A 24325-nucleotide genomic window follows, 5' to 3' on the forward strand; every position below is an offset into this window, starting at 1 on the left:
TGTTACATTTAATATAGCCATCAATCTCCGTCGGTTTTCTATAAGTTTTAGTTTGCATAGAATTATCTTTAACATATAGAGATGTTCAGAAAACTAACAGAGATTTCACTGGAATCAAAAACCAATTGAATATTATATTCATTATGATGGAGATATGTACAGAAATCAGCCAATTCACTTTTATTGCCTTGCCATATAAAGAATGTCGTCTATAAAACGATACCACGGAATCAGATTCGCCAAAAGTCGTGACCCTGCCATACTTGATGATCTTCCCAGTAAGCCATGAACAAATTGGCATAACTAGGGGCGAAACTGGCTCCCATGGCCGTTCCAACCCGTTGTAGATAATATACATCTTTGAATCTGAAATAATTGTGGATAAAGATAAACAACATGCCTTTGATAAGAAATGTTGTAAGTTCTTTAGAATATTTAGTATCTTTCAAAAAATATGTAATTCCCTTAATACCTAGATCGTGTTCAATGATTGTGTATAGGGAACTAACATCTGCTGTGACTAGAATGTAATTTGATTGCCACACAACCGAGGATATTTTTCGCAGAAAGTCTCCTGTATCTTTTATATAGGATTTAGTCCCTTTAACTACTGGTTGTAGGTGATAATCTATGAATTCAGAGAGGTTCATTGTAATACTTCCAGATCCTGATATAATTGGTCAACCTGGGGGGTCCGAGAGGCTCTTATGTATTTTCTGTAGAATGTACATAACCGGTATTGTTGGATTAGATACATGCAAATACTTAGCCACCTGCTCCGTTAACACCCCTATTTCTTGATATTTTCCAAATAATGCATCCAATTCCTCTATAATTTTATCAGTAGGGTCACTTCTGAGTCTAATGTAAGTATTACCTTCATTCACTTGTCTGAAGATTTCTGCTTCTTATTTATCCGACGACTACTCCCCCCTTGTCCGCAGGTTTTATAGTGATATTACAAATTCTCCTGTAAGATCCTAAGCGTTTTTCTCTCTCCCTGAGTCAAATTATGTATAAATCGGTTGATTAGTGGTAATCTCATTTAGCTCATCCACCACTAGCATACTGAAGGTGTCTATAGAGTTGCCTTTCATGTGGGTGGGATAAAAATGGGATTTACTTCTAAACTTACTAGAAAGATCATCCTGTATCTCCTTGGCCTCAAATTGGCCTCTTTATTCAGATAAAATTTCTTTAATGTAATCTAACAAATTTTTGTACATCAATAAAAGTATTAAAGTGATTAATACGACTAGTAGGTGCAAATTTCAAACCTTTTTTTTTAAATTGAATATTCATCATCAGATAATGTCTTGGAGCTAAGGTTAAAAGCGACCTCTTTCTTATCCGAGGGCTCCAAACTGACAACTTTATTGTCGGAATTGGTATCATGGAATTTTCTCTTTTTATTGTTTTGATAAATCTTTTTACGAATAGGATCTCCTCCTCTATTACCACGTCTAACTTTCTTAGGATCTATCTCCAGAGGTTGGTTCTCAGTCAAAACCTCCACCATGATCCCTATCCCTTGTCTAAAAAAAGAAGTTGAATCTTCCATAGAAGGATGTCCCTCCGCCTTATCTCTTAAGACATCAAACTTATTTGTGAGGGGTAGTTTAAATTGATTCGTTTTACCTCTTACTTTCCCATATTTTCCTTTATCCCTATCCACTCTTCTCCAGGGATGTGTGTAGTGATTCTTTTTTTTCTTGCATTCAATATAATATTGGGGTTTCTTGACCCTGGCTAGTAGACCCATGATTGTGTTGGAGGTAATGGGACCTATTGTGATCTAAATATCCTAACGCTCTTTTCTTTTTGATTTGGTGTGCATATACTCCCTCCCTTTTCAATGCCAAGTGTGATTGAGGGTTACCAGATTTATTCCTTTCCAAGTCCCTTGTTGTATTGGTGGGATCCTCTTGGATGCTTAATCTGTCTCTATAGAATTTCCGTTTTTTACGATTCATAACATCTTTAGAATCTTTGGAGTCTACACAGCAAGCTGCAATGCACTGTGTCTTCTGACACCTCTCTATCACAGCCAGCACTAACATTTTCAGCAATTTGTGCTACAGCAACTCTGTGGGATTGGCCCAGATGGGCTTGTCCTCACTCACTAATGAGCCTTGGGAGCTAATGACCCTGTCCGTTCTTGGACCAGTTTTGGTAGATGCTAACCACTGCATACCGGGAACACCCCACAAGTCCTGCCATTTTGGGGAGGCTCTGAACCAGTCATCTAGTCATCCCAATTTGGCCCTTGTCAAAGTAACGCAGATCCTTACGCTTGTCCATTTTTCCAACACATCAACTTCAAGAACTGACTGTTCACTTGCTGCCTAATAAATCCCATCCCTTGACAGATGCCATTGTAAGGAGATAATCAATGTTATTCACTTCACTTATCAGTGAATTTAATGAATTTCATCTGTCCTCACTGTTGCCATTTCTTTTATGAGAAAATATTCAGAAAAGTTGTTAAGTAAACCACCAAATAACATCAGTATTAATCAATCTTTTTATATCTTTCATATTATTTCCTGATATACACCAGATTTTGACATTCTAAAATTGATGCCAGACGTTTTTAGTAGAACTTTACACAATTTTATAAGGATGGGTTTCATTTCTTCATGCTCTTCTTGTGCATAACAATACATGGTAAACTTCTGTGAGGTTAGGTTCAAAGATTTCCTCCTGGTTAATTAAGTTTATGATTCAACTATCACTAACAGTAGAGATTATAACACAAGTCATTGACCTGGATGTCATTTGGTGTTTAAGTCACAAGTCTCATACAAATGAGATATAAATGTCAAAAGCACTGGGAGTGTATTTTGGGTACAGTGACTTCCGAAATCACATATTATATTATATTCAATTTACTCATTTTGATATACCAATTTTTTAGTGCTCATTTCAGATATAATGTGAAAGTGCAAAAAAAGAATTAACATGCTTTATTAATTTTCTGTAACATGTATACTGACAAAATTATTTACTTTATAGGTTAATGATAGAACTTTCATAGGCAACATACAGACTGGAAATTGCAATGCATTCTTTGTAAGTGAATATATATATATTGCATTTCTGTATGTTTGTAATATTAATTTTAAATGTGTTTATATCATGCTTCTTTAAAAAAATACAAGCCAAATACATTTGTAAATGCTTATTGGGGCTCATGTAGAGTTGGACATAAGTCCAAAATGGAAGTGCAAACTGCGTTTTTCTGTATTGGGCATGCACAGTTGAACGACGTACGTCTTAGTCTATATGCAGACTGACACAAATGTGCCCATTGTACTTCTTTACGATTAGAAAGGCGAAATGGGGAAGGAAAAGGTGGGATTGTGCAGCCTGGGTACAGTAAGGGGCGTGTTCTTTGTTCACAATACTGTAGTGGCACATATGGGAGGTTGGGGAAAGTACACAAAATAGTGGAATGGATGAGTGGACAAAGAGAAATTAAGTTAGTGGAATGGAGTCCCATTATAGATTGTAAACTTGCGAGCAGGGCCCTCTTACCTCTCTGTCTGTATTGCCCAGTATTGTTTTATTAATGTTTTCTCCCAATTATAAAGCGCTATGGAATCTGCTGGCACAATTGAAATAAATGTTGGTGATGACGATTACCACTACAGTTTAGTACTTTAACTGTACAGTAGGGATGGGAGCACACAGCAAGAGATCAGCAGATTACTGTGCAACACAAAAATTAATATTACAGGAAATTAATAACTACATTGCAATGAATGTGACCAGTTAAAGGTAAAGATGATCACTGACCCCCATGTTCTGATTTTGGTTCTGGATCTGGATTAGCTTCGAGTTTTGGTAAAACCGTCCTAGCGTGTTTTAGTTTTGGATCCCTATTTTTTTCTAAAATCTCTATTTTTTTTTGCTAGAGTCACATAATTTTGCTTATTTTCCTACATTATTATTAACCTCAAAAACACTAATTTCAAGTCATTTGCAGTCAATTTTGACCACCTCACAAGTCACAATATTATTTTCATACACTTTCAAACAAAGACTGCAGTGACCTGGCTGGATGCTAAGCGACAGAGCAATGACACAAACACATGGTAGTTCATAGCACATCTAGGAAACATTGCCACACAGCAGTGACAGAAAAGAAAAGTGGTGCAAGATGGAAATGTCCTTGGGCCCTTCCAACCACCCCTATGTAAGATATTGAAAAGGACATGTACAGTACAACAAAGCAAGCACTCCAGTGACAAGCAGAGGCACTTTTGTGGCTGAAGTGCTTGGTTTGTTTGGGCCCAAACAAAACGAGCTAGCAATGGGTTAAAGGCACCTAAGCAAACAGTACTGTTAATGAACTCTATTGTGGCAAGTCATGCACCAGTGGTAAGAAGGCGGCCATTGTCATGTCTGGGCATGAGACCAAAAAATCCACCTTTATGTGTGGAATTATTTTTACACAAATCCTGACAACAGTTGTCTAGCCATTTGTAGCATTGTAAAGCCAAAGTCAGTAGAGGTAGGGACCTTAACCATCTAGGAACCTCACCCATGTTACGCCATTTGAAGAGAGCTCATAGAAAGCTTTTGTGAAAATCAGAAAAATATGCTAAAAAAAACAAAACAACAAGCAGCCCAGCATCAGCTAGATCCCAGCACCTGCAATCCACACCCCCAACACCTTCATATCATCAATATTCTCACAAGTGATTGCAGTTAGCTCTGCATCCAAGTTTGTATGTCGAGATGACCCCTTCCCTACCCAGGACTCCTCAGAAGAATTTTTCAGCGTTAAGCCCTCAGCTGTTGCTCCTGCTGCTGGGGGTGGATCTTCAACCCTTAAGCAAACCAAGAAGAAGATTACTAGTAGTTTACAACAATTGACTGTTAAACAATCCTTTGCAAGAGGAAGTATGAAAGCTGTCACCCAGTCGTAAAGTGAATCACAGACGCAATGGCGACTATGCTAGTATTAGATCTGTGTCTAATATCCACTATTAATGCAGCTGGTTTTATACAGTTACTTGAGGTTGTCGGGCGCTGTCCCCGCACTTACAGGAAGTGCCAGGGACAGACGCCTTCCTTCTCTGCCTCCTCGTGCCCCGTTGCTAAGCAACGGGACGCGTCCATGCCTGGCAGGCGCCGGCGCATGTGCAGAGCCACGGCGTCCTCGTTGCTAGGCAGCTGGACGTCCGTCTCTGCTTCCTGCCGTGCAGTCAGCTGATTCTGACCACCGACCCCGCTGCCACCAATGAGCCTCTCCTTCCCTCTATTTAAGGAAGACTCTGGCACCTCTAGGGTGCCAGAGTATCTTGGTCTTCCTTGTGCTCCAGCATTGTACCTATCCCTGCTGTTCCTGTAGCTCTCTTTGGTTTTGACCAGGCTATCCCTGACAACTCTTGGCTCATCCTTCTGGACTCCCAACTGGCTTTGACTCGGCTTTCCTGACTACTCTTCGGCTTTTCCCCATGGATGCTACTTCCTGGTTTGACCTCGGCTATCCTGACTGCGGCTCTGCCTATACCCTACTGTACTTCTGCCCGCACGGTGCTGACTCGGCTTGTACGAATACCCCTCACCTCTCTGGTGGCTATCTCGGAGGGCTGCGACCTGTGTGCCTCTGGTGCGAAATCCAAACTTCCTTGCGGGGGTCCCTGGTGAAGACCAGGGGTACTTTTAGACTTCGCGCCTCCTGGAGTAGCGGTGCCAATACCAGAAGGTGGGTTTCCCTCACGATCAGCGTGACAGAGGTCTTCCATCCCCGTTACCAATTCCATCACAACACCATTTTACTAGAAAAGCTATTCCTCACCTCTACCAGAAGGTTTGTAAAAATGTAATTATTGGGCTACAAAATGCCATTCTATCCACTGTCCACTTAACCACAGATATGTGGACAAGCGGAAATGGGCAAACTAAAGATTATATGATTGTGACAGCCCACTGGGTTGGTGATTCGCCTTCACCAGCAGGGACAGCAGCAGCATGTACCCAAGAATATCACATTTTTCAGAGGCAGGCTACTCTGTGTAACATCTTCTTCACTAAGAGGCATATTATTATTATTATTATTACTACTACTACATTAATATTTTAAAAAGCATTCAAATAAAAAAATATATGTTTTAACAAATTTCCCTCTAAATTTAATCACCTTAAAAGGCTCTTTTTTCATATATCTTAAGACCCTAAAAGCTGATATATGAGTCCAGATAATAGCACCTTCCCATTTAAGGGAGATACTATCTAATAGGAATCCATAAAGAGTATTCTGCGCTACTGAGTGTATTAACATATCTTCAACATCAAATAACGAAGAATCAAATTTTATGAAATCAAATTGCAATGAGTAATTGTTATGGCCACCATTGCGGCATAAACTCATAGAACAGGTAGAAGAGATCTTCACCTTTAGCAGCCGCCTTTCCCGTAGAGACTGGTTATGCTCACAGGTACTCAGATGCCCCCAGGTCTTATGCTCAGAGTAGTATGAGTTTATGCTAACAAGGCAGCGCACAGGTACAGGAGGTAGCACACGGTGTAGCGGCAGGCCAGAGCACCAGCGAGTATGTCAGGTACAGGCAGAAGGGTCAAGGTCACAGGCACAGGTTCAGGATCCAGGGACAGGCGATAGGTCAGGGTCACTAGTAGAGGTTCAGAATCCGGATACAGGCAATAGATCAGGGTCAAAAGCACAGGTTCAGAATCCAGGAACAGGCAAATGTCATACACGGGTAATCAATCACAGGTTTCAACAACAAAGACAGGAACAGGAGCAGGCAGCAGTACTGGGACAGAACAATATAACGGGCAGTGAGGCTCAGACCTCACTGCGTTAAATAGTACTAAGAGCCAATCAGGACAGAGGAGGACAGGGCTGACAATCAGCCTCAGGAGGCACCAAATTAATTACTAGCTAGAGCTAGCATAGGTAATAACATAACCAGGAAGCATGTATACAAATATAAATGAACCAGTTTAAATCATATATGAGAGCTCCCCCTGGAGTTGGAGGATGTCCCTACCCCCTCCTACATCTATGTCACAAGGATAATAACAGAGCATAGAAACTAGAGCACGAGCCCAGCTGCTAGAACACTCCAGGATGTGGCGTACCGCTGCGGCTCGTGACAGTAATAGTGTGAACCATAAATAAGTAACAAAATACTTACATTCAAATGGTGAAAAGTTCCATATGTCACAGTGTGATGATGATTCTTTCCTCAGAATTGTAATGGTATATGACATGTAAAAAAAATATATAAAGTACAACATAGTGCAGCATCATTTGGGTGATATTATTGGTTCATCATTACAAGAAATATAATTACATTTTTCTGGAAGCAATTGTTTCATATAAATCCATATGGTTAATTTCCCCACGTTCCCTCTCCTTTGTGATTCTACTTACTATCCATCTAATACATCTCCGTTCCAGTTTTTTAATGTCATTGATTTAATATTTATGTGCTAATTCATGTATGTTTGATGCAAGCTGCCATGTCAACTACTATGTGCAATAAGAGTTTTTTTTAGTTTTAAACGGTATCACGCTAGATCCGTTTATTTTTCATATCCTACTGAGGGATTATCCCTGATGCAAGACAGGAACAAAGACATTCTGATACCCTGCTTGATCCAAATTTTCTTCTTGTAAGATTTCTCACATAAGGATTTGGATGGTGAAGGATCAACTTATATTACACACTATAATCTTCGGAGCAATTAAGGTGAATATATATCTGTCTAGTAAGTAGGATCACAAAGGAGAGGAAACGTGGGGAAATTAACCATATGGATTTATATGAAACAATTGCTTCCAGAAAAATCTAATTATATTTCTTGTAATGATGAACCAATAATATCACCCAAATGATGCTGCACTATGTTGTATTTTATACTTCTTTTTACATGTCATGCACTATTACAAGTCTATGAGGAAGAAATGATCATCACACTGACATATGGATCTTTTCACCATTTGAATATAAGTATTTTTTTATTTATTTATGGTTCACACTATTACTCAGTAGTCCCATATCTTTTAAAATTATATTTAATATTGTTGTAATTCAAGCATGTTTGATAAATAAATGTGTGGGAGGTTATGACTGGTTTATTAATGAGGGAGTTTTATGTCCGAGAAAAATGATGCAAAGATCAAAAAACTTTGACTCTTTTTGGATAAACTATATTTGACACCCAGGGAATATTTCCTTCCCAACATTAGTATACTCTACCCCTCTGAGTGCCCTCCCAGTGAAACCTGCTTAAATACTGTGTGTGTGTGTGTGTGTGTGTGTGTGTTTGTGTGTATGTGTATGTGTATGTGTATGTGTGTGTGTATGTATGTGTGTATGTGTGTGTGTGGACAGATTGTCAGCTCTTAGGGCTCAATCTAATTGAAGGACTGTAAATTTGCTTTATCCTAGACATACTATAATACATAAGTTTTATTTTCTGTGATATCATTCCATTTGTTTTTACAACTGTATTGCATTTTTTTGGGGATGTCATTTATTATTTGTTCTGGTTTATTATATCCAAATGCCCTGTACCTTTGTATATTAAATCTAAAATGTAATACATTTGTCCTTGATACTCTAGCAAATCCACTAGCCTTATATGAAGAATATTGCTTACCATTTTAACCCTTTGAATGTGTGACTTGTTAATCCATTTGACTTACAAGCCTAGTGTGTTCCAGACTGTACATTTCAATAACAGAGGTTTGAGGTGTTAGCCCTTTCATTGCTGGTTTGTACATTGCCCACCCCCTTGTGTAACAAGGATCATAGTGTGTATCAGTGTATTGGGGTCCTATTGCCCTTATTCAATAAGTGGTGACAGATCATAGTTGGTGTGAAAGCACCCTGCATATATATATAACCTGCGTTATAGGTGAATGAAGATTGAGTGCTGGAATCGTTTTTAACTCCATACAGTAAGCAATTTAAAGTCAAGGACGCTGGCAGAGCGTTCCTGAGAGATTGGTGGCATTGTCATGGGATAGTTTTCATTTCTTAGAGTATTAAGCATGTGATTTAAGCAATTAAACCTTGCACTAAAGAACTGGTAGGAATATATTTACAAGGACGAAACTCAGGAGTTATTTTTTATTAAGACCTACATGCAAAACAGTTTTCCCTTTCCCTTCATCATCATAATTTATATAGCGCCACTAGATCCGCAGCTCTGTACACAAAACTCACTCACAAGTTCCTGCCCCATTTGAGCTTACAGTCTATATTCCCTAAAACACACACATACACAGACAGAAACACAGACTAGGGTCAATTTAATAGCAGCCAATTAACCTACTAGTATGTTTTTTTGGAATGTGGGAGAAAACCAGAGCACCCGGAGGAAACCCACGCAAACATGGGGAGAACATATACACTCCACATAGATAAGGCCATGGTCCCTTGATTTTGTTTCTATCTTTTATTTTGCAATGTGACTGAGGATATGGCAGTTACATATAGGAGACAAAATAAGGACACTTTGCTTAGCCTCCGTCAGCAGAGTCTAGATGGGACTAATAAAACAAAAGTGGTGCTGATCCATATATTAGTGTAAGATTATGTGAGACAGCATGGTTTCACAGTATCTGAGCAGAAGTTTAGTACAGCACCACATGAGCCTGCAGTGGACACTGTTCAAGGACTGTCTAATTTAGAACATGTCAGCAATCACAGTTCTCAGGGCGTTAGGGACTCTCCTCTGTTAACTATTCTTCAGCCGTTGGGTACGTGTAATCCTAATATGTGCATACATTTATTTATTTTTTAGAAAAACACCAGGCAGAGAGAGAATTTCAACTGGAGTTGGCACAACTCCAAAGGCGTAGTGACTCACCAGAGGAACATGAGTCCAGGGTGCGCAACAAATTTTAAACCCCTGCTTGGAGTATTTTCCTGCTACTGAAAAAGATGGGGACTTGGAAATATTCTTATGAGGATTTGCAAAGACTTGCAGATAATATCAGCTGCCCTAGGATGAAAGGGCAAGGCATTGATACCAGACTTAAGGAGCAAATCCCTGGAAGCATTTTCAGCTCTTCCTTAGGACCTTAATTGGAATTATGATGCTATAAAACAAGCCCTAATCCAGAAATATAGCCTCACTCCAGAGGTGTTTCGCAAAAAGTTCCAGACTTTGGAAAGTGGACCTACTGAGAGCTACTCGGATGTAGTAGATAATCTGAGGGTCACTTTCCAACAATGAATCCATGGACTGTATTACCACTCAGAAGGATTTTGCAGGACCTCATGACTAAGGTAAGCTGGACAGTCGATCATTAGGGGGGTCTGCCCCTGTCTCATCCACCAAACCAGCATTTAATTCATACAGGTGTTTTGTGTGTCACCATCTCTTGACCTGACAAAAAGACGCCTACACCCTGTTATTACTTCCTGGCCCAGATCCAGCTATTTGACCATTTACAATCCATTACTGTGATTAGCACTGTCACTCTGGGATTGAGACACATTGGGCTGAAATGACACTAGTATGTTCAGATCTTGTGAATTCTGAGGATATGATTCCAGGAAAGACCAGGACTGACAAAGGGATTGGAGGTGTCAGCCCCGCTGCTCCCATGGCTCGAGTGTACTTAGATTGGGCAGTGGGGCTTGGAATGAAGTAGGTTTGAAATGTCTGATGATATTCCTACATATGCTTTATTGGGTTCTGATCGGAGCACTTGATATCACATTATGTTACTGTTAATGCCTGCTACCATCATTTTTACTGAACAGTGTAACTCATCTAAGGTAGCATGCAGAAATGTTGAATACTGTAATATGGTAGAATTGTGTGAAAATTCAGACGGAATCTGTGATAATTTTGAATCCTGAAAAGCTGAGAATATGCGTAATGATAATGCCCAAAAATTACTGCATTAGGGTCTAAACCTGTTTTTGCACTAACACGTTGTGATGGAGGGACAGGTGACAATGCCTGTAATTTCATCCCATTTGTTTTTAAAACTGTATTGCATTTTTTTCTTAGATGTCATTTATATAACTTATATGTTCTTTTTTATTATATTCAAATGCCCTGTACCTTTGTATATTAAGTCTAAAATTGAGTAAGTTTTGTCCTTGACAGTCTAACGAATACATTAGCCTTTTATGAAGAATATTGCTTGACCATGTTAACCCTTTGAATGCTGGTGTGAAATGTTAATATATTTGACTCACAAGCCTATTGTGTGCCAATGTGTACATTTGTGTAACAGAATGGTGAGATGTTAACCCTTTTATTGCTGGTGTGTGCATTGCCAATGTGTGTAACAGAGCATAGTGGGCTCGAGGTTGTGCCAGTAAATTGGGGTCCTATTGCCTTTGTTCAATAGGTGGCAGATCATAGGTGTAAATGGGTGTGAGAGCATTGATTGAGGGCAATTCAGCAAATCTACACCTTGGATGATAGGTGAGTGCAAGATTGAGTGCTGGAATTGTGTGCAACCCCATACAGTAAACAACCCAATGTCAGGAATGCTGGGAGCGCGTTTCTGACAGAGAGGGAGAGTGGCTACTTTTATTCTCTCTTTAGTGTCTCTAAGGGTCTTAATAGCATGGCAAATATGCTACTGACCATTTAAAAAATTAGTTATTTCTTTCACCATCAACAATCTCCTTGCAAAGGTAGTTTCCGGTTTATCCCAAGGATTACAATTCCTATTCTAAATCTGCAGTACCAATATTTATAGCATAAGCTTATGATTATATCATCAAGAAAGTCTGCACGCAAGATGTAGCTTCATTTAAAATGTTTTTTATTCTAATTGAAATTCCAATTGTAACAAATTTATACATAATATAAAACAGTGTAGTAAGCATAGTATACAACATCAATAAATGTTGCTTACACTATTAGAATAGATGGTATCATAGATGTTTGTATAGTTGTCAGTTACAACATTAAAACCACTAATATACCTAATAATGTGTAAGTGCCCTCTCTGCTGCAAAACCAGCTCTGATCCATTGAGGCATGGACTCCACAAGACCTCTGAAGGTGTCCTGTGGTATCTGGCACGAAGATGTTAGTAGCAGATCCTTTACGTCCTGTAAGTTGTGAGGTGGGGCCTCCATGGCTCGGACTTGTTTTTCCAGCACATCCCACAGATGCTAGATCGGATTGAGATTTGGGGAATTTGGAGGCACCTTGAACTCTTTCTCATGTTCCTCATACTATTCCTGAAAATTTGTAGCAAAGCCATTATCCTGCTGAAAGAGGCCACTGCCATAACCGAATACTGTAGCCATAAAGGGATGTAATTGTTAGGCAACAATGTTTAGGTAGGTGGTATGTATCAAAGTGACATCCACATGAATGCCAGGACACAAGATTGCTCAGCAGAACATTGTCCAGAGCATCACACTGCTTCTACCGGCTTGTTTTCTTCCCATAGTGCATCCTGGTGCCATCTCTTCCCCAGGTAAATAACGTGAACGCATCCGTCTGTCCACATGATGGAAAAGAAAATGGGATTCATCCCACCAGGGTGCCTTCTTTTATTGCTCCATGGGCCAGTTCTGACATTCACATGCCTATTTGTAGGCATTTTCGGTGGTGGACAGCGTTCAGCATGGGCACTGTAACTGGTCTGCGACTACACAGCCACAATCACATACGCAGTAAGCTGTGATGCATTGTGTGTTCTGATACCTTTCTATCATAGCCAGCACCAACTTTTTCAGCAACATGTTCTACAGTAGCTCTTCTGTGGGATTTGACCAGACGGACTAGCCTTCATTTGCCCCACGCATCAATGAGCTATGGACGCCCATGACCCTGTTGCCATTTCACCAGTTGACCTTCCTTGGACCTTTTTTTTGGTAAGTACTAACCATTGCATATTAGGAACACCTCACAGGACCTGCCATTTTGGAGATGCTCTGGTCCAGGCATTTAGTCAACACAATTTGGCCCTTTTCAATGTTGCTCAGATCCTTACACTTTTTTTCCTGCTTCCAACACACCAGCTTCAAGAACTCTGACTTTTCACTTGCTGCCTTATATATCCCACTCCTTGACAAGTGCCATTGTAAGGAGATAATGTTATTCACGTCAATTTTTAGTGGTTTTAATGATTTTCAGCTGGCCTTACACTGTTGCCATATCTATATATGAGTAAATATTTAGAATAGCTGTTAAATATACCACCAAAAAACAATAGTATTCTTTTTATATTGTTTCCAAGTACAAGCCACATTTGGACATACTAAAAATAATGCCAGAGGTTTTTACTAAAACTTTACACAACTTTTTAAGGATGGGTTTCATTCCTTCATGCTAATGGTGTGCATAACAATACATGGTAAACATCTGTGAGGTTAGGTTCAAAGATATCCTCCAGGTTATTAAATTTATGATTCATTGATAGCACTAACAGTAGAGATTATAACACAAGTAATTGACCTGAATGTCATGTCAATGGTGTTTAGTCCCAAGTCTCATACAAATGAGATATAAATGTCACAAAGAGTGCATAAACACTGGGAAAGTATTTTGGATACAGTGGTTTTCAAAATCACATATTAGTATCTCCAAATTAACTCATTTAGAAATAGCGTTTTTTTAGTGCTTATTTCAGATATAATGTGAAAGTGCAATAAAATTATTGCTATGCTTTACTCATTTTGTGTATCATGTATGCTGACAATATTATTTACTTTATAGGTTAATGTAGAACTTTCATAGGCAACATACAAACTGCCATTTGAAATGCATTTTTTGTAAGTAATAAGATACATTGCATTTATGTATGTTTGCATTATTCATTTTATACAAGTTAATATGTGTTTTTAACATGCTGACATGTGAAAAAGCCAAAACACATGTGGAAATGCATATTGGGGCTCATGTAGAGTTGGACATAAGTCTAAAGCGGGAGTGCAAAATGCGATTTTTACTTTACGACTACAGTTTGATACTTTAATTGTACAGCGGGGATGGGGGGTGCACAGAAAGTGATCAGCAGATTATTATGAAACACAAAAGCTAACATTGCAGGAAATTAAAAAAACTACATTGCAATTAATGTGACCAGCTAAAAGAAAATCTGGACATTTGAAGTTACTACAATATATAAACCAGAATACAGTACATAATAAAAAAAAATCTACAGATAAAACTTATTGTTTAAATTAACTTACATAATGCACATAATACATTAAATACCTTATAGTGTCAATTAAAGAAGGTTGATAACAAAAGAATAAACATGAAAAGAACATTTTATTTATTTATTACAAAGTTCTCCTATTCATATGAGAGGGAATTCGATATGAAAAGGGGATTTGATCACAATATTGTATCTGCAGCAATTGAAGGATGAGCAAAAAGTACACAAATTAGGGGAATAGATGTATAAGAAAACCAATTAGTAGGATGGTATCACATTACAATTACAATTCAATACTTTCCCTGTGTACAGTGGGGATTGGAGGTGCACAGAAAAAGATAAGCAAATTACTGTATCTACAATGATATATTTGTATTTCTATTTTGCAATTATTCAAAAAATTTTAAAATTAAATGCCATAACTGACTTGAGGATTGTTTAAAATGAATTCAAATAAAACATATGTGCTTTAACAAAATACCCTCTAAGTCAATTGCTATAAAAGGCTCTCTTTTCATTTATCTTGAGACTCTAAAAACCGAGTCCAGATGATAGCACTTTCCCATTTAAAGAGATACAACAATAATAGGAATCCCTTTAAGGATATATAACCAGTGGTTAATGTAGGCTGGTATATGGTGGTATGCCATTGTACCACTTCTCCTATTGCTTTGATTGTAAAACACAAATTCCACTTATATTTTCCATACCGCCACTTCTAAATTTGCACTTCCACCACTATATATAACTATAAGAGGATTTTAGTGTAATAAGGGGGTGAAGAGTATATGTGAATATACTCAGATGTAACTTGTGCAGTGGTTACTTCTCTCTTTGTGGATATACTTATTTAATTACAGTATTCGGGATAAATGTGAAAATCATATTTCCCAAGTCTGAAACAACATAATGACAAGTAAGGCTATATGCCAAATGATCTTAAACAAATCTTGTTTGTGCCAAGTCAGGCACTTACCTACTAGGGGTTAAGTACACTGCATACTCCAGCCTATAGAATCATAGGTTGAAGGCTTCTAGCTTCTCTATATATTCTTCCCCCAGTGCTGTTGGGCCTGTCTTTGCTTCACAAATTCGTGGAGCAGGAACAACTCAGCCTTCAGGACTAGTGTTGCATTGCTGTCTTGGTCTCATTTGTTCTGATCTTTTCATTGTTGCTGTATTCTGGCCTCCCGCCTTTCTTCTCCACTCCTTCTGGCTTCAATTCTTTCCACACTCCCCAACTCATATTCCATATATAGCCCTCACTCCCCTTGCTTTCTATTCACCCATCGGGTAAATAGAAAGCATTTACCTCTTGCATACACCCCCTTATTCCCCCCCCCCCCCCCCCGGTCTCCATTCCTTTTTCCCTGCACCATACACTGCCCCCCAATGCCACTTTATAATTTGTACCACCATTCTTCATCCTTCCCCAACTATATCATTCATACTACCTCTCACCTCCCACCTTACAGCCATGCTCCAAGGTACAATTTGTGCCTCTCTGTCCGTGTGTTTGCTTCGGGCTCCGAGACAATCTTTGTCTATGTCTATCACCCCTATCACTGCTGGCGGTGTGTTACCTGACCAAGCACCTGGCTGTCAGCTCCACGGAGAGAGCAGCCACTCTGCTCAGCTCCCAGGGATGAGGGCGCAGAATAGCAAGGAGCTGTGGTTGGGGAGAGATCCCCAAACCCTACTCCTCCCATTTCTAGCCACCTCCCCCCCCAAGTAAGGCACTCAAATCTTTTGCCAGACTTCTACCAGGGGAGGGGTACCCCCAGGACTAAGGGTTACTGAGCCCCCCTCAAGTGATGTGTTGGGGAATATGTGGAAATATAATGACTTTGCTGTTTAATGTAGATATACATCACATGCAAGAGTATGTAGACAGGCACTGATGACAAGTACATAGGTGACATGTGCAGGGCTTTATCAGAGGGTGTAGCTGCATACCCTTACAGCACCATTTCTGCAATCTATACCTTGACTCCCCTGCTCCCCCAACTTCTCTTTTTTCAGCCTACCTCTACATCACCCTGCCCCTCCCTAGACATCCCCGACTGTGGCCGGGAATCCGGTGTTTTTCCCTGGGTGCCCTGACCTGCTGTCCCCTCCCCCCTCAACCCAGGTACCCATTGCTATCCATGCGGGGGATGCTGTCTGCTCCCCCTCCCAGCTCCATTTTAGCAGCTGCTCCTCCTCGTCCATGAAAACCCGCCCTCCGCCTCCAGCCAACCCTGCCGGTCACCTGCCTCTGCATGGCCTTTCTGTCTGCAGGAGGTGGATGCAGCTCAGTGGTATTCCCACCTTGCTCCAAGGTTCCTTATCACCTACCAAGCCCTGCCAGTCCCTGTGCCCCATGCCTTGGTGCACAGTCACGTACACCCCCCCACACCTGCCTTCTTCCAACCCCACCTAGACCACTCACCTCAGTTTAATGAGGTTTCCACATCTTTGTGATTAGGTGCCCATGGAATACAGGAGCAGACATTGCTGGGTTCTAACATGTTTCCTGTTTCAGTGCAGCAGATTCTTCAGGGTGAGAAAGATTTTCAAGAGCTTGGCACAGTTTTCCAGCGGATCGGATGGGGTTATTGCCAAAGAATGACATTATTGAACATGACGTCTTGGAACAAAGGAATGCAGGAGCACCTATGCATCTCCAATGAGTATGAGCAACACACTACATGTCTCTACACAGCACACAACAGGTCTTTGTAGTACAGTACCGGCTCTTCAGATGCTGACCAGGGTCCGCAACGCCTGATGCGGCTATTACACACTCACATAAACTGCCTGAATATCAATGTATATAAGCAAGTAGCCTTACATTTTGAGGCACAGGGTGGTGACAGGGCTGAGCAGAATATTGCATCCATGATGATGGTCATTGGGGTGGTGGTATTATAAGTCCTACCCACCTTAGCTGTGGGGCCTTTTATATGTTGCAGCGGCTTACATAGTGAATGGGCTCCATGGCAGGCGAGAGCTGCTTTAGTTATCTCCATATTAGAAACAACTTTGCTATATAAGAGGAGGATCTAGTATGGCATTCATATGATCAATCATTTTATAGCTGAGCTTCGTGGCCAACCCTGCTTACACACGACTTTTATAGAGATGGGCAATCTGGTTGACTTTGAGGACATTAGAGGGGCAAAAGAACTTTGTACCACGTCCCCACCACAGAGAGGATAGAGGCACTCACCATAATATATTGGAAAGCTTAAGCCCAAAAGTGTTCAAAAGTATGTTTACCCAACTCTCCATCCTATGCACCACATAACCAGGTAGCTTGGGGTATAGATTAACAATGATGAGCTGATAATTCGTTGATATCATGTGTTTTGGTTCAGTGGAAATGCAGAGCAGCTCCTCGAAGCTAGTCAGGTTCCTGTCCGCACCCCCATAATGTTTTTTGATTGTTAGTGTCTAGCCTGCAGGTATAGCCAAAACTCTGAAGCAGGTTGTGAGGACACCAGAGTTAGAACCTAAGTTCACTAGATACCTAGCCCTCTAGGTTCATGGAATCACAGAGTTAAGGAGGCAAGAAAACGATTATGATCCCTTTATTCACAGAAGTGTACACAAAGAGTAAATGCATAAACAGTGCAAGAAAAAGATTATGATCCCTTTATTCACACATGTGTACACAAAGAGTAGATGCAAAAACAGTGCTCCACAAAGGAGAAATACTCCCCCCACCAAATAAACAAGAATGTTCGCTAATAACCAGTGGCAATAAAACACCCAAACATCACATAGGAGAGGTCTCACCACACAGGAAGTTTCACAGAGTCCCAGTCAGGCCACAAATGAGTCCCAAAGTTATTCCACAGGATGGCCAGTGGGCTGGTCTCAAGTAGATGGCCTCCAATCTTGCAGATCACGGCCGCTCAGCAAACTCTCCACTAGCTTATTGGGACCTAGAGCAGTCTCCCTACTCCAAGTAGGCTCACCAGTTTCCTCTGGATCATGAGTGTGTCCAACAAAGTTTCTCACTGGCATAGCAATGTCCAACCAGTATTTGTCCCCTGGCAGAGTTCGATAACCTTCTCCCAGTTAAAGTACATTCTCCTTCAAAACTCCCGTCACACACACCCCACGCCTCTCCCGGGTCCTGTGTTTATACTTCTCTCTCTCTCCCCCTGGCCCACCCCCCTCTTCAACAGTCCACAGTCATTGGTAATAACGGCATAGGTGTGGTGACCGTGGTGTGGTAAGGAGTGTGTTTTCAACAAAGGCCCCCATGTGGTTTCCCTGCCAGCAATTCTGAGGGGTTAGGTGCTTCATGTCACGTTCACAATCATAAAATCCGCCCCCTTTATTTAGATCAGGGCCAGATCCTCCCCCGTTTAATCCCTTGCACTATTTTGTAATGTCACAGAGGCTTCAGCTGATCCATGCTTCCTGTGACAGGAACAGGGGACATCTCCCCCTCGCTCCTTGGACACATGTAGATCTGTCCACCGGGTGAAATTTAATAATAGTATAAGGGAACCGATATACTCGGTTGGGCCCGCTTGTGACAGACTGGGCTGATCCGATTTTATCCCAATATGACCTGGTCTTGTCACACAGGTAAGCCCAATTTGTTCTACAAATGAGAAGGCACTTACTCATCCATTGGCCAATAGCTGACCACTCCTGATTGTCTTACCTGTGGATCAAGCTCCAAAGGCCCCTAGTGTAAGTCCAGATGTAAAGTCTGGGTTGGCAGTCAGGGGGTAAGTGGCGATGATGGGGATGGAATTAGATTCAAAGTTTGCAGCCTGGCCCAGCATTGGAGTGTAGGGCCAATGGTGGGGTGTAGGGTGTGTGAAAGTTTGGGCAAACAGGGAAGAATAGTTGTAGAAGTCCCCATCGGCTGTCTCTCAATATGGATCCACTGCTTAGAAGGCTCCGATCTAGTCCACTCCATTAATCTATTAAGGAGTACAGACTGATAATATTTAGAAAAGTGGGGTACCTGAAGGCCCCTCTGTGTCTTCCACCTATATAGAATATCATGGTGAAACCTGGGTGGCTTACTGGCCCATACAAACTCATGCACCAATTTTTGCAGATCTAGAAAAAACCTGGGAGGAATGTGTATCTGGAGGGTTTAGAGAAGATATAAAATCTTTGGTAAAATGTTCATTTTTATTATATTGATCCTCCCCCAACCAGGAGAAGCCCCCAAAACTCCAGCATCCAAATTCCGCTCCGACATTGGAGATTAATGGAGCAAAATTAATTTTATACAAGGTGGAGAGATCCTTTGGCAGCAGCACCCGCAGGTATTTAATTTGAGAGGAGTACCAGGTGATGGGAAAGGAGCTCCCAAGGCCTTCTAAAGTGGGGAATGGGATGAAGAGATTCAGAGCCATAGAGTTGGTTTAATTGATTTTAAAGTTGGCAAATGTCCTGAATCTCTCAAACTCAAGCATTAAATTAGGTAGTGAGATAAATGGGTTGGTGACCGTTGCTAGCAAGACATCCGCAAAAATGGTCTGTTTGTGCTCCGTCCCCCCACCACCCCAAACACATTGGTATTGTTCCTGATCGACCAAGCCAAGGCATCCATGCAAATGACAAATATCAGCTGGGAAAGCGGGCAGCCCTGCCATGTACCATTATAGATGGAGAATGAGACGGAAAGAGAACCATTGATCTTAATACGAGCTGTGGGATTCTTGTAAAGGGAAAGGATTCTGTGAAGACAGGCTGGTCTCTCTCCATATGCTCCAGCACGCCATCTAGAAATTGTCAATCTACCTTGTCAAAGGCCTTTTCTGCGTCAGTTGATAGCAGTAGGGTAGATAATTGACCTCCCTCAATCAAATGCATCAAGTCGATAATCTTGTCTTGCGGCCCGGAACATCTGATCACTTTGTATTAGGCCTGGCAGAAGAGTCTTCAAGCGGTTTGCCTTCATTTTCACTTAAAGTTTTAAATCTACATTTATCGAGGAGAACGGATGATAACTGGAGCAATGGGGGGAGTACTTTCCTTCCTTAGGGATGATTGTAATATGTGCTTTGAGTGGCTGTCGAGAGAAGCCAGATTTTCCAGAAATTTCATTCATAGCCCCTAGAAGGAGACGATATAACACCTGGCCAAACATCTTGTAATAGCCAATTGTAAACCAGTCTGGCTCTGGGCTTTTACCAGTCGGTGTGGTAGAAATGGCCTCCTCTAGTATCTGCAGGGTAAAAGGTTGATCCAGCATCTCCCTGCAGAGTCCGAAAGCGTGGGGAAATTGCATCTTTTTAGGTAGTCACTGATTTGCTCTTGTTTTGAGTCTCCCCTGATATTATATAACCCGGAGTAGTAGGTATGGAACGCTGAAGCTATGTCTCCCATCAAATGGCTTTCCTTTCCACTTGCATCCTTCACCGAATGAATTAAAGAAGCAACATGTTGGGCTCTTAATGCCCGAGCTAACAATTTTTCGGGTTTGTTTTCTCATTGAAAAGTATTTGTGCACCTATCATAATTCAATTTTGCTCCATCACCTAGTAATTTATTAAGAGGAGTCCTAGCTTCTGTCAACTCTCACAGTGTTCCCCCGACTTGGGAGGACTTATGTTTATCTGATTTTAAGCAAGAGATCTGCTTTAAGAACATTGTTTTGTTCTTTAACAAATGACAGAATTCTAACCACCCACAATAAAGAAATATAACATACAATTCTCAACTATAGGTATTTCGTCTTGAAATATCAATTCTCATATTAGGGTGCACTCTGTAGTATGAAAGCATATGTACTGCCAAAGAATTTGATTTTGCATGCTGTGAAATATTGGTATATCAGACAAATTAAATAAATTTAACTGTGGTCTCATTTGAACACAGGTATCCATCATATTGTATATCATTAAAAAAAGACATGTCCTAAAATGGGGATAGATCTATAGCTTGTTTCTCCACCTATATGAAGGCATATTACTTTTAATTCAGAGATTTATATATTGACCTAAGAGACCATCCACTCAGTACATATGTTTAACAAATGACCCTCATTGAATGATCTCTCCCAGTTGGACACATTTCTGAACTTCCAAGATGGTCACCTTTGACATTTCAGTGGAGTCAATATGAGTGGTATAATTTTCTATAGCAGCGCCTATTTTGTCTTTCGCAGTAAGTGTCATACTTGAGGGACTCGTTAAATCTCCACGTCCATTGTTTAGATACGGTATGAGGGATGCGAATAGTGAGGGCATGGTCTGACTAGGTTATTTGGCCAATGTCTGTATGTCGGATCAAATGTAGATGTCTGTGGCTAACCAGTAGGTAGTCTAGTCTGGAGTATGCTGTGTGAGGATGTGAATAAAAGGTGTAATCATGGTCCAGGGGATGTTTTAGGCGCCAGGAGTCTGCCAGCTGGAAGTCATGGAAAATGCGCCTTACCTTGTGATACACAGTACATGGGTGTCTCGAAACCCCACCCAAAGTGTCCAAGGCCGGATCCAGAGTCCAATTCAAGTCACCTCTGAACACTACCACACCTTCCAAATGGGGTTCCAGATAGTCTAGAGTTGTTGCTAGAAAGGTTGCCTGGTTTTGATTAGGAGCATAAACATTGACAAATGTAAATTGGTGATGAAAAAGCTTACATTTCACAAGTAGTCCTTGGTCCTCGCCAAAGGAATGATGAGATAAAGCAGAGAGTTGTAAAGACTTAGAGAGTAAAACTGCAAAACCTTTTGTTTTCCATGAGAATTGTTGTGGTAAAAGGCATTCAGGTAGTTTTATTTCGTAGGAAGGGTGCGGAGTCTGATTTAAAAGTGGGTCTCTTGGATAAATACCACATCGGCCAGGTCAGAGTGGAATAAATGTGTCTGACGTTTTTTCAGGGACATTTAGGCCTTTAACATTTATGGAGTAGATTTTGAGGGGTTGACCCAAGGCTGGAAGGGCACCTGTAGTATTACTTGCTGGCAGCATCATTTAGGGGGGGGGGGGGGTCAGTGAAGCATGTAAGTGTGGCCGGATAGGGAGGGCAGGGAGCGCAAAAGGTGGAAATGAGAACAGGATGACAGATGTGGGAAGAGGGGGTAGATATTTGACAAAGAGGCAAAACAAACATGAAAACAAGTACAGTGTACCCCACCTGAAGAACATTTAGGGATCAACCAGGTACATGGTGACAGGTTTGAAAAGATAAGCGGTGTAGAGAATGCGGGTATGGCGGCTACCACCATTTCAAACATGTTAGAGTATAAAATCTATTATTTAAACTGAATAAAATATATATAAATCAGAATCAAACAACAATTAGTGTAAAGTAACCTAAGCATAAATCCAACACTAAAAGTGGGATGCCGCATGAAAGCAGACACAGCCCTTAACTGCAATGTTATGTTTGTGGGGAGCTCCCCAGATGTTATAATAGAGTATTATCAGTGAGGCTATGGTAAATCTGCATTATAATTAAGCAAATATATATGTATTTAATCTATTGAAATATATCAAGTAAGGCCAAGAACAAAGACCCTTGCATTTTACTTAAGGCATTATTGAAGGGGCAGACTAACGAAACCAGTTCACGGTGTTGCAGTTGGGTTGCGGGCAGGATTTTCTCTAGGACTTCTGCTCTGGTGACGAACTTGCTGCCATTGATTCCGCTGTGGAAGAGTCGGAGGGCGAAGTCTAGCAGAGCTCACTCGACATTCTGGTCAAGGGCACCTGGGCAATGTCCAAAGTTGAACATAAGTTCTGAGGGGTCTCTCAATAGCACTTGTTTCCCATCATGGTGGGCGAGGAGACTACAGGGAAATATCCAGCGATACTTTACATTTGTGGAGCTCCTCCGTCAAAATCCTTAGTGAGAGCCTCTGTTGTAAAGTGTGCCAGGAGAGATCCTGAAATATTTGAACTTTATGTCCATTAAAATCAATAATATCCAGGTCTCTGAGGTTCCTCAGAATCTCTTCCAGTTGAGTGTGATAATACAATCTGCATATAATGTCTCTTGGTTTTTCCTTGGAAAGGGCTTTGGGGTGCAGAGCTCTATGGGCTCTATCAAAGATGATGCGGGTGGATGGGTCAAGTTCCAACACCTCATTAAAATTCTTTGTTAGGACATCCACAATGCCCTGAGCGAGGACGTCTTCTGTTATTCCCCTTATCCGCAGATTGTTGCGGCTTCCTTGGTAATCAAGCTCATCTACTTTCGCCTGGAGATCTCTAAATTCAGAGGCTTGGCATGAGACTACCTCCTGTACTTTAGCAACATATTCATTAGATTATTCTCTGTCTTCTTCCAGAGATGTAAGCCTGGCAGCTAGATGGGAGATGTCCGTATGGATGCTGGAGACCTCAGTGGAAACCGTATCTTGCATTTTATGGTACAAGTCTAGTATATCCTGCCTGGTTGATAGGGACTTAATATGATGGAGAATCTTGTGCAAGTCTGCAGAGTCTTTATGGGGTGAATGTGACTCCATGGATGCAGGATCAGTAGTTCGCTTCAGTGTTTTTGTTACCCAGAATAGGGTTTGAGGCAGAAGCAGTGGAAGACACACTGAGATATTGGCGCGCAGATCAGGGGGCGGGGGAAGTGTCGCTGCCACAAGTGGCCTCCTTTTTAGGCACTGCCTTCTTATCTTTGCCCATGAAGGTAGAGGTAGGTCTGTTAACGTGAGGTTACTTCAGATGAATCAGTGGCAGACAATACAAATATATGTGGAGGAGAAAGGCCGGCCACATACCCACATTAGTTCAGCACATGGTGGGGGTTAGTGGCATCATGACATCAAGGTGTTAGTGGATTGGCATCCCGGTCAATAACACAGTCTTTGCATAGCACATAGTCGTGTAGCCCAGCAATGCGTGGCACCATGATATGGCTGTAGTAAGTACAGATGTGATATTGTCAGTGTCCACCAGATGGTGCCCAAGAATTAGGAATTCTTGCAGTGTCAATCACACAATGGTACAGACTACTAAATCCACATGCAGTATATATGCAATAATACGGTTTGCAACAGGTATTGTGTCCAGGCTGCTGGCAAGGTAAGATCACAGCTCTGCCTGCAATTCGGAGGTTATTCCAGAAATTCTACAGGTAGAATCTTGTCACTTGCTTACAGACTCCTGGGTCAACACAGTGACTGTCTCCCAACAGTAGCTGTGCTCCCCTTCTCCAGGAGATAGTGCAACTCAGTGTCTGATGTGTTGAGGTCAAGATGCGGCAGTTGT

This window comes from Mixophyes fleayi, chromosome 11 (genome assembly GCF_038048845.1).
Source record: "Mixophyes fleayi isolate aMixFle1 chromosome 11, aMixFle1.hap1, whole genome shotgun sequence".
Lineage (NCBI taxonomy): Eukaryota > Metazoa > Chordata > Amphibia > Anura > Limnodynastidae > Mixophyes > Mixophyes fleayi.